Consider the following 12,402-nt stretch of genomic DNA (forward strand, 5'->3'; position numbering starts at 1 on the left):
TGACACATTAACACCAACTACACTGCTCTCATCCACCCTGACACATCAACACCAACTCCACTGCTCTCATCGACCCTGACACATCAACACCAACTCCACTGCTCTCATCGACCCTGACACATCACCACCAACTCCACTGCTCTCATCAACCCTGACACATCAACACCAACTCCACTGCTCTCATCAACCCTGACGCATGAACACCAACTCCACTGCTCTAATCGACCCTGACACATGAACACCAACTCCACTGCTCTCATCGACCTTGACACATCAACACCAACTCCACTGCTCTCATCGACCCTGACACATCAACACCAACTCCACTGCTCTGATCGACCCTGACACATCAACACCAACTCCACTGCTCTCATCAACCCTGACACATCAACGCCAACTACACTGCTCTCATCAACCCTGACACATCAACACTAACTCCACTGCCCTCATCGGCCCTGACACATCAACACCAACTCCACTGCTCTCATCAACCCTGACACATCAACACCAACTCCACTGCTCTCATCGACCCTGACACATCAACACCAACTCCACTGCTCTCATCCACCCTGACACATCAACACCAACTCCACTGCTCTCATCAACCCTGACACATCAACACCAACTACACTGCTCTCATCAACCCTGACACATCAACACCAACTCCACTGCTCTCATCAACCCTGACGCATGAACACCAACTCCACTGCTCTAATCGACCCTGACACATGAACACCAACTCCACTGCTCTCATCGACCTTGACACATCAACACCAACTCCACTGCTCTCATCGACCCTGACACATCAACACCAACTACACTGCTCTGATCGACCCTGACACATCAACACCAACTCCACTGCTCTCATCAACCCTGACACATCAACACCAACTACACTGCTCTCATCAACCCTGACACATCAACACTAACTCCACTGCCCTCATCGGCCCTGACACATCAACACCAACTCCACTGCTCTCATCAACACTGACACATCAACACCAACTCCACTGCTCTCATCGACCCTGACACATCAACACCAACTCCACTGCTCTCATCCACCCTGACACATCAACACCAACTCCACTGCTCTCATCAACCCTGACACATCAACACCAAATACACTGCTCTCATCAGCCCTGACACATCAACACCAACTCCACTGGTCTCATCAACCCTGACACATCAACCCTAACTACACTCCTCTCATCGACCCTGACACATCAACACCAACTCCACTGCTCTCATCCACCCTGACACATCAACACCAACTCCACTGCTCTCATCCACCCTGACACATCAACCCCAACTCCACTGCTCTCATCAACCGACACATCAACACCAACTCCACTGCTCTCATCCACCCTGACACATCAACACCAACTCCACTGCTCTCATCCACCCTGACACATCAACACCAACTCCACTGCTCTCATCCACCCTGACACATCAACACCAACTCCACTGCTCTCATCCACCCTGACACATCAACACCAACTCCACTGCTCTCATCGACCCTGACACATCAACACCAACTCCACTGCTCTCATTGACCCTGACACATCAACACCACCTCCACTGCTCTCATAAACCCTGACACATCAACACCAACTCCACTGCTCTCATCGACCCTGACACATCAACACCAACTCCACTGCTCTCATCGAACCTGACAGATCAACACCAACTCCATTGCTCTCATCAACCCTGACAAGTCAACACCAACTCCACTGCTCTCATCAACCGACACATGAACACCAACTCCACTGCTCTCATCGACCGACACATCAACACCAACTCCACTGCTCTCATCGACCCTGACACATCGACACCAACTCCACTGCTCTCATCGACCCTGACACATCAACACCAACTCCACTGCTCTCATCGACCGACACATCAACACCAACTCCACTGCTCTCATCAACCCTGACACATCAACACCAACTCCACTGCTCTCATCTTCCCTGACTCATCAATACCAACTCCACTGCTCTCATCAACCCTGACACATCAACACCAACTCCACTGGTCTCATCAACCCTGACACATCAACACTAACTCCACTGCTCTCATCGACCCTGACACATCAACACTAACTCCACTGCTCTCATCCACCCTGACACATCAACACCATCTCCACTGCTGTCATCGACCCTGACATATCAACACCAACTCCACTGCTCTCATCGACCCTGACAGATCAACACCAACTCCACTGCTCTCACCAACTGACACATCAACACCAACTCCACTGCTCTCATCGACCGGCACATCAACACCAACTCCTCTGCTCTCATCAACCCTGACACATCAACACCAACTCCACTGCTCTCATCGACCCTGACTCATCAACACCAACTCCACTGCTCTCATCAACCCTGACACATCAACACCAACTACACTGCTCTCATCAACCCTGACACATCAACACCAACTACACTGCTCTCATCAACCCTGACACATCAACACCAACTCCACTGCTCTCATCTACCCTGACACATCAACACCAACTCCACTGCTCTCATCGACCCTGACACATCAACACCAACTCCACTGCTCTCATCCACCCTGACACATCAACACCAAATCCACTGCTGTCATACACCCTGACACAACAACACCAACTCCACTGCTCTCATCGACCCTGACACATCAACACCAACTCCACTGCTCACATCGACCCTGACACAACAACACCAACTCCACTGCTCTCATCGACCCTGACACATTAACACCAACTACACTGCTCTCATCCACCCTGACACATCAACACCAACTCCACTGCTCTCATCGACCCTGACACATCAACACCAACTCCACTGCTCTCATCGACCCTGACACATCAACACCAACTCCACTGCTCTCATCAACCCTGACACATCAACACCAACTCCACAGCTCTCATCTACCCTGACACATCAACACCAACTCCACTGTTCTCATCAACCCTGACACATCAACACCAACTCCACTGCTCTCATCAACCCTGACACATCAACACCAACTCCACTGCTCTCATCAACCCTGACGCATGAACACCAACTCCACTGCTCTAATCGACCCTGACACATGAACACCAACTCCACTGCTCTCATCGACCTTGACACATCAACACCAACTCCACTGCTCTCATCGACCCTGACACATCAACACCAACTCCACTGCTCTGATCGACCCTGACACATCAACACCAACTCCACTGCTCTCATCAACCCTGACACATCAACACCAACTACACTGCTCTCATCAACCCTGACACATCAACACTAACTCCACTGCCCTCATCGGCCCTGACACATCAACACCAACTCCACTGCTCTCATCCACCCTGACACATCAACACCAACTCCACTGCTCTCATCCACCCTGACACATCAACACCAACTCCACTGCTCTCATCGACCCTGACACATCAACACCAACTCCACTGCTCTCATCCACCCTGACACATCAACACCAACTCCACTGCTCTCATCAACCCTGACACATCAACACCAACTACACTGCTCTCATCAACCCTGACACGTCAACACTAACTCCACTGCTCTCATCGGCCCTGACACATCAACACCAACTCCACTGCTCTCATCGACCCTGACACATCAACACCAACTACACTGCTCTCATCGACCGACACATCAACACCAACTCCACTGCTCTCATCAACCCTGACACATCAACACCAACTCCACTGCTCTCATCAACCCCGACACATCAACACCAACTCCACTGCTCTCATCGACCCTGACTCATCAACACCAACTCCACTGCTCTCATCAACCCTGACACATCAACACCAACTCCACTGCTCTCATCAACCCTGACGCAACAACACCAACTCCACTGCTCTCAATGACCCTGACACATCAACACCACCTCCACTGCTCTCATAAACCCTGACACATCAACACCAACTCCACTGCTCTCATCGACCCTGAATCATCAACATCAACTCCACTGCTCTCATCGACCCTGACACATCAACACCAACTCCATTGCTCTCATCAACCCTGACAGATCAACACCAACTCCACTGCTCTCACCAACCGACACATCAACACCAACTCCACTGCTCTCATCGACCGACACATCAACACCAACTCCACTGCTCTCATCGACCCTGACACATCGACACCAACTCCACTGCTCTCATCGACCCTGACACATCAACACCAACTACACTGCTCTCATCGACCGACACATAAACACCAACTCCACTGCTCTCATTAACCCTGACACATCAACACGAACTCCACTGCTCTCATCGACCCTGACTCATCAATACCAACTCCACTGCTCTCATCGACCCTGACACATCAACACCAACTCCACTGCTCTCATCAACCCTGACACATCAACACCAACTCCACTGGTCTCATCAACCCTGACACATCAACACTAACTCCACTGCTCTCATCGACCCTGACACATCAACACCATCTCCACTGCTGTCATCGAACCTGACATATCAACACCAACTCCACTGCTCTCATCGACCCTGACAGATCAACACCAACTCCACTGCTCTCACCAACTGACACATCAACACCAACTCCACTGCTCTCATCGACCGGCACATCAACACCAACTCCTCTGCTCTCATCAACCCTGACACATCAACACCAACTCCACTGCTCTCATCGACCCTGACATATCAACACCAACTCCACTGCTCTCATCGACCCTGACACATCAACACCAACTCCACTGCTCTCATCCACCCTGAAACATCAACACCAACTCCACTGCTCTCATCAACCCTGACACATCAACACCAACTCCACTGCTCTCATCGACCCTGACACATCAACACCAACTCCACTGCTCTCATCCACCCTGACACATCAACACCAACTCCACTGCTCTCATCCACCCTGACACATCAACACCAACTCCACTGCTCTCGTCCACCCTGACACATCAACACCAACTCCACTGCTCTCATCCACCCTGACACATCAACACCAACTCCACTGCTCTCATCCACCCTGACACAGCAACACCAACTCCACTGCTCTCTTCGACCCTGACACATCAACACCAACTCCACTACTCTCATCCACCCTGACACATCAACACCAACTCCACTGCTCTCATCAACCGACACATCAACACCAACTCCACTGCTCTCATCCACCCTGACACATCAACACCAACTCCACTGCTCTCATCCACCGTGACACATCAACACCAACTCCACTGCTCTCATCCACCCTGACACATCAACACCAACTCCACTGCTCTCATCCACCCTGACACATCAACACCAACTCCAATGCTCTCATCCACCCTGACACATCAACACCAACTCCACTGCTCTCATCGACCCTGACACATCAACACCAACTCCACTGCTCTCATTGACCGTGACACATCAACACCACCTCCACTGCTCTCATAAACCCTGACACATCAACACCAACTCCACTGCTCTCATCGACCCTGACACATCAACACCAACTCCACTGCTCTCATCGACCCTGACACATCAACACCAACTCCATTGCTCTCATCAACCCTGACACGTCAACACCAACTCCACTGCTCTCATCAACCGACACATCAACACCAACTCCACTGCTCTCATCGACCGACACATCAACACCAACTCCACTGCTCTCATCGACCCTGACACATCGACACCAACTCCACTGCTCTCATCGACCCTGACACATCAACACCAACTCCACTGCTCTCATCGACCGACACATCAACACCAACTCCACTGCTCTCGTCAACCCTGACACATCAACACCAACTCCACTGCTCTCATCGACCCTGACTCATCAATACCAACTCCACTGCTCTCATCAACCCTGACACATCAACACCAACTCCACTGGTCTCATCAACCCTGACACATCAACACTAACTACACTGCTCTCATCGACCCTGACACATCAACACTAACTCCACTGCTCTCATCCACCCTGACACATCAACACCAACTCCACTGCTCTCACCAACTGACACATCAACACCAACTCCACTGCTCTCATCGACCGGCACATCAACACCAACTCCTCTGCTCTCATCAACCCTGACACATCAACACCAACTCCACTGCTCTCATCGACCCTGACTCATCAACACCAACTCCACTGCTCTCATCAACCCTGACACATCAACACCAACTACACTGCTCTCATCAACCCTGACACATCAACACCAACTCCACTGCTCTCATTGACCCTGACACATCAACACCATCTCCACTGCTCTCATCGACCCTGACACATCAACACCAACTCCACTGCTCTCATCCACCCTGACACATCAACACCAACTCCACTGCTCTCATCGACCCTGACACAACAACACCAAATCCACTGCTCTCATCGACCCTGAAACATCAGCACCAACTCCACTACTCTCATCGACCCTGACAAATCAACACCAACTCCACTGCTCTCATCGACCCTGACACATCAACACCAACTCCACTGCTCTCATCCACCCTGACACATCAGCACCAACTCCACTGCTCTCATCCACCCTGACACATCAACACCAACTCCACTGCTCTCATCCACCCTGACACATCAGCACCAACTCCACTGCTCTCATCAACCCTGACACATCAACACCAACTACACTGCTCTCATCAACCCTGACACGTTAACACTAACTCCACTGCTCTCATCGACCCTGACCCATCAACAACAACTCCACTGCTCTCATCGACCCTGACACATCAACACCAACTACACTGCTCTCATCGACCGACACATCAACACCAACTCCACTGCTCTCATCAACCCTGACACATCAACACCAACTCCACTGCTCTCATCGACCCTGACTCATCAACACCACCTCCACTGCTCTCATCGACCCTGACACATCAACACCAACTCCACTGCTCTCATCAGCCCTGACACATCAACACCAACTCCACTGGTCTCATCAACCCTGACACATCAACACTAACTACACTCCTCTCATCGACCCTGACACATCAACACTAACTCCACTGCTCTCATCCACCCTGACACATCAACAACATCTCCACTGCTGTCATCGACCCTGACATATCAACACCAACTCCATTGCTCTCATCGACCCTGACAGATCCACACCAACTCCACTGCTCTCACAAACTGACACATCAACACCAACTCCACTGCTCTCATCGACCGGCACATCAACACCAACTCCTCTGCTCTCATCAACCCTGACACATCAGCACCACCTCCACTGCTCTCATCCACCCTGACACATCAACACCAACTACACTGCTCTCATCAACCCTGACACGTTAACACTAACTCCACTGCTCTCATCGACCCTGACCCATCAACAACAACTCCACTGCTCTCATCGACCCTGACACATCAACACCAACTACACTGCTCTCATCGACCGACACATCAACACCAACTCCACTGCTCTCATCAACCCTGACACATCAACACCAACTCCACTGCTCTCATCGACCCTGACTCATCAACACCACCTCCACTGCTCTCATCGACCCTGACACATCAACACCAACTCCACTGCTCTCATCAGCCCTGACACATCAACACCAACTCCAATGCTCTCATCCACCCTGACACATCAACACCAACTCCACTGCTCTCATCCACCCTTACACATCAACACCAACTCCACTGCTCTCATCCACCCTGACACATCAACACCAACTGCAATGCTCTCATCCACCCTGACACATCAACACCAACTCCACTGCTCTCATCGACCCTGACACATCAGCACAAACTCCACTGCTCTCATCGACCCTGACACATCAACACCAACTCCACTGCTCTCATCGACCCTGACACATCAACACCAACTCCACTGCTCACATCGACCCTGACACATCAACACCAACTCTACTGCTCTCATCGACCCTGACACATCAACACCAACTCCACTACTCTCATCGACCCTGACACATCAACACCAACTCCACTGCTGTCATCCACCCTGACACAACACCACCAACTCCACTGCTCTCATCGACCCTGACACATCAACACCAATTCCACTGCTCTCATCAACCCTGCCACATCAACACCCACTCCACTGCTCTCATCGACTCTGACACATCAACACCAACTCCACTACTCTCATCGACCCTGACAGATCAACACCAACTCCACTGCTCTCACCAACCGACACATCAACACCAACTCCACTGCTCTCATCGACCGACACATCAACACCAACTCCACTGCTCTCATCGACCCTGACACATCAACACCAACGCCACTGCTCTCATCAACCCTGACACATCAACACCAATTCCATTGCTCTCATCAACCCTGACACATCAACACCAACTCCACTGCTCTCATCAACCGACACATCAACACCAACTCCACTGCTCTCATCGACCGACACATCAACACCTACTCCACTGCTCTCATCGACCCTGACACACTGACACCAACTCCACTGCTCTCATCAACCCTGACACATCAACACTAACTCCACTGCTCTCATCCACCCTGACACATCAACACCATCTCCACTGCTCTCATCGACTCTGACACATCAACACCAACTCCACTGCTCTCATCGACCCTGACAGATCAACACCAACTCCACTGCTCTCACCAACTGACACATCAACACCAACTCCACTGCTCTCATCGACCGACACATCAACACCAACTCCTCTGCTCTCATCAACCCTGACACATCAACACCAACTCCACTGCTCTCATCGACCCTGACTCATCAACACCAACTCCACTGCACTCATCAACCCTGACACATCAACACCAACTACACTGCTCTCATCAACCCTGACACATCAACACCAACTCCACTGCTCTCATCCACCCTGACACATCAACACCAACTCCACTGCTCTCATCAACCCTGACACATCAACACCAACTCCACTGCTCTCATTGACCCTGACACATCAACACCAACTCCACTGCTCTCATCGACCTTGTCCGATACTTCATATAAGAGCTTGAACACGTTAGCCTAACAGGATTTGCCTTGTAACATATCCATCCTGACTTTCACTCCTTAACTTGTGCTTCTTAAGTGCCAACAAACATTTCTCCGGATTACTTTCTCAGTCTCTCCAGCTGTGACCTTAAGCTAATCGTCCTCTCTTAAATGGCTGGTGTTAGTCCTCTCCCTTTTGTTTATATTTTTAAAATCGGTGGTGCAGGGGTAAAATCTGCATTTCTCTTGCAACCCAGCTCCCTACCCTCCGCCTCATATCTAAGCAAGTTTTGTGGTCAGATACTCCTCAATCTCTGGCCTTACTTTCCTCAGTTCCCTCGGATGCTTCCCATCCAGACCAGGTGACCTTCCTGCATTGAGTACTGCTGACCTGCTCACTACGTCTTCTTCAATGCTATCCTATCCAATATTGCTACTGCCTCCTCCTGTACTGCTTCATTGGCTGTATTCTCTTCTCTAATGAAGATAAGACTAAATCCACATCCAGGCTCCCTGCATCCACAAGAATATTTCCTTTTTGTGTCCCAATTTGTCCCAAGCATTATTCGAACAGTCTCACATATTCCCTCTGTCTGATGCCCTCCTATTTTTGAGTTATTCTTTATTCTGACATGGGTTTGTCTCACCCAGTTCTCTGTGCTCCTGGTTTCTCCTTGCTAACGCTTAATCCAGACGCCCTTCACTCCGCCAAATTTTCTCTCCTCCTCCCGCTTGCGATCTTCATTCTCCGATTCCCTTCCTCCCTCCCAGCTCCACCTCCCCGTCTCACTCCTCCTTCAAGCGTGAGGCTGTTTGCCTGTTAGGCGTTGGGACAAGAGTGTCACATCTGGGCCTGATCCCTTCCACCCCACGCCCCCCCATTCCCACGCCCACCCCAACCCCACCCCTGCACCCCCGCCCAACCCCGCACCCCCATCCCACCGCCCCCACCCCACCGCCCCCACCCCCCACCATCAGCAATGGTCAGTCATCAGGAGCTGGAACCCTGGCTCACTCTCCCTAACCCAGCTGCCGAGGCCAATTCTGGAGCCCAGCCGTGATCAACTCAGAGCCCAGGTCTCAGGCCTGGGACTGAGCCGTCTGGCCCAACACCAGGCCAGGCTGTATCCTCTGCCACCAGACCACTGCACGTTTCCAAATGTGCCCGGCTGAAGAGGAGACGAGTGCTGATGTAAATTCCACCAAACACAGAAACACCGATGTCTCTCTTTCTGTCAGTTGCTTCTGACCCCCCGCCTGTTGCTGTGGGGCAGCTGCTGGTTCCGACTCTGTCCTGTATAGGTGCCCGGGGCTTGTGTCCTCGGCCTGGGCAGTGTGATCTTTTTAAAAAAAAACTCTCCTGTTCTATCCTTAACTCGTCCCAGAGTGATCGTCCTGCGCAGTGGCGACAGGACTGGATTACCACCAGTTACTGTGCTGCTTACTGGGTGGGTTCAAGGTGTGAACCGATACTGGACAGGGGATCCTGTGTCCGAGGGAGTGGGCCCCGCACTAGTTCGGGTAGCCGGCTCCCTGTACCTGATAGGCTGGGTTCTCCGACATGGCTTGCTTACCAAGAGTGAGTGGTTTGGCGCTGCCGATAGCCCCCCCTGAATTGTTCACAGTCCCAGCACCTCAATCACAGGTCGACAGGCTACCCGGCTGACTCACTCCTTCTTCTGTGTTCCTCCTGCACTATGCCTTAACCAAATCGCTGGTGCATTCTGTGTATCAGTCCCTGTACCTTCTATGGTCCCAGCGTGATCTGCAAAGCCTTTTCATCACAGACCCAGCACCTCCTGCAACACTACCTCAGGCGCAATTCAAGTCCCTCCTGCAACAAGGCCCCACTTGCAATGCCTGTCCTTTCTGCAACACTGCCCCCGGTCGGAATTCCGGAATCTCCTGCAACGCCGCCCCGGTCGGAATTCCAGAATCTCCTGCAACACTGCCCCCGGTCGGAATTCCAGAATCTCCTGCAACGCTGCCCCGGTCGGAATTCCAGACTCTCCTGCAACGCTGCCCCCGGTCGGAATTCCAGAATCTCCTGCAACGCTGCCCCGGTTGGAATTCCGGAATCTCCTGTAAAGCTGCCCCCGGTTGGAATTCCAGAATCTCCTGTAAAGCTGCCCCCGGTTGGAATTCCAGAATCTCCTGTAAAGCTGCCCTGGTTGATCCAGCATCAACTGCTGTGGAGTTCAACAGTACCATGTGGAATGTTTAAGGTCTGGCTCTAATTTTTAGACAATGCCTCCAAGTCCTAGATTTCCCAACCAGTGGAAAGAATTTCCCTGTCTTCATCCTGTCTGTTCGCCTTATTTTCTTGAAAGCATAGATCTTCTAAATTCCAGGGAACACAACTCTGGATATGTGATTCTCGATCCCGTCATCGGAGTTGCTGATAAATACGGTGATTCATTGAGGCCCCAACACCGATCCTTACAGGACACCACTAGTCACATCCTGCCAGAGTACCCGCCCATTGTCCCTCTGCTCCGTCTCCTGGCGCTCAGCCGATCCCCGAACCAGGTCAAGACGTTGCCTTTGAATCCATGAGCTTTAACTTTAGTGAACAGGGAGAACGTTAAGAATTAGGAGCAGGAGGAGGCCATTCAGCCCGTCAAGCCTGCTCCGCCATTCGACATGATCATGGCTGATCTTAGCCTTCCGCTCCATTTTCCCGCCCGCTCCCCATATCCCTTAATCCACTGACAGACCAAAAATCGGTCAATCCCACAGCCTTAAATGTATTCAATGATGGAGCATCTGCAACCCCCTGGGGTAGAGAATTCCAAAGATTCACAAGTTATGAGGGATTATATCAACTACCTTCTGGAAGTCCATATAAGCAACAGCCATAGGCAGTCCCCTGTCCATGACTTCAGTCACCTCTCCGAAAAAAAACCTCTTTCCTACAACACTTTTTCAGCTCCCTAATCAGTTTATCTCTGCACCAATTTACAGCTGTATTAATTTGCACATAGCTTGGGTAATAACCCTGAGATTATTAATAACCTTGAGGTTCTGTACTTTAATTTAGCTCCTCGTTCCTGGTACTCTCCAAACAGGATTGCTTTTCCTTCAGTTGCTGGTCTCAACGGGGATCTCAACTGGTTCCTCCCCCTCTCTCTCCAATATCCTTCCAAGCCGATTTCAGGTAGGCAACATACCAACATACCTTGTGGGAGTCCTAATCCTGCTTACAAAGAATGCTGTCCACCACCGCCCCCCCGCCCCACAATTATTGAATTCCCTACGACAAGCACATTAAGCCTCCCCTCCAGTTCTCACCCTCTTTAGACAAACTCCCGTTTAAGGGTGTAATGGCCCAAGTTCTGGCTCTCCTGCCAAGACTCTTCATCGTTATCCTCAGAGACAGCAAGGATATAGTACCTGTTGGATAGGATTCGTTTCTGCAGATCCACGTTTTCTATCTTATCTGAGCTCCCCTGACTCTGCACACACTTGGACACACCCTCCCCACTC

This window comes from Cetorhinus maximus, chromosome 31 (assembly GCF_964194155.1).
Source record: "Cetorhinus maximus chromosome 31, sCetMax3.hap1.1, whole genome shotgun sequence".
Lineage (NCBI taxonomy): Eukaryota > Metazoa > Chordata > Chondrichthyes > Lamniformes > Cetorhinidae > Cetorhinus > Cetorhinus maximus.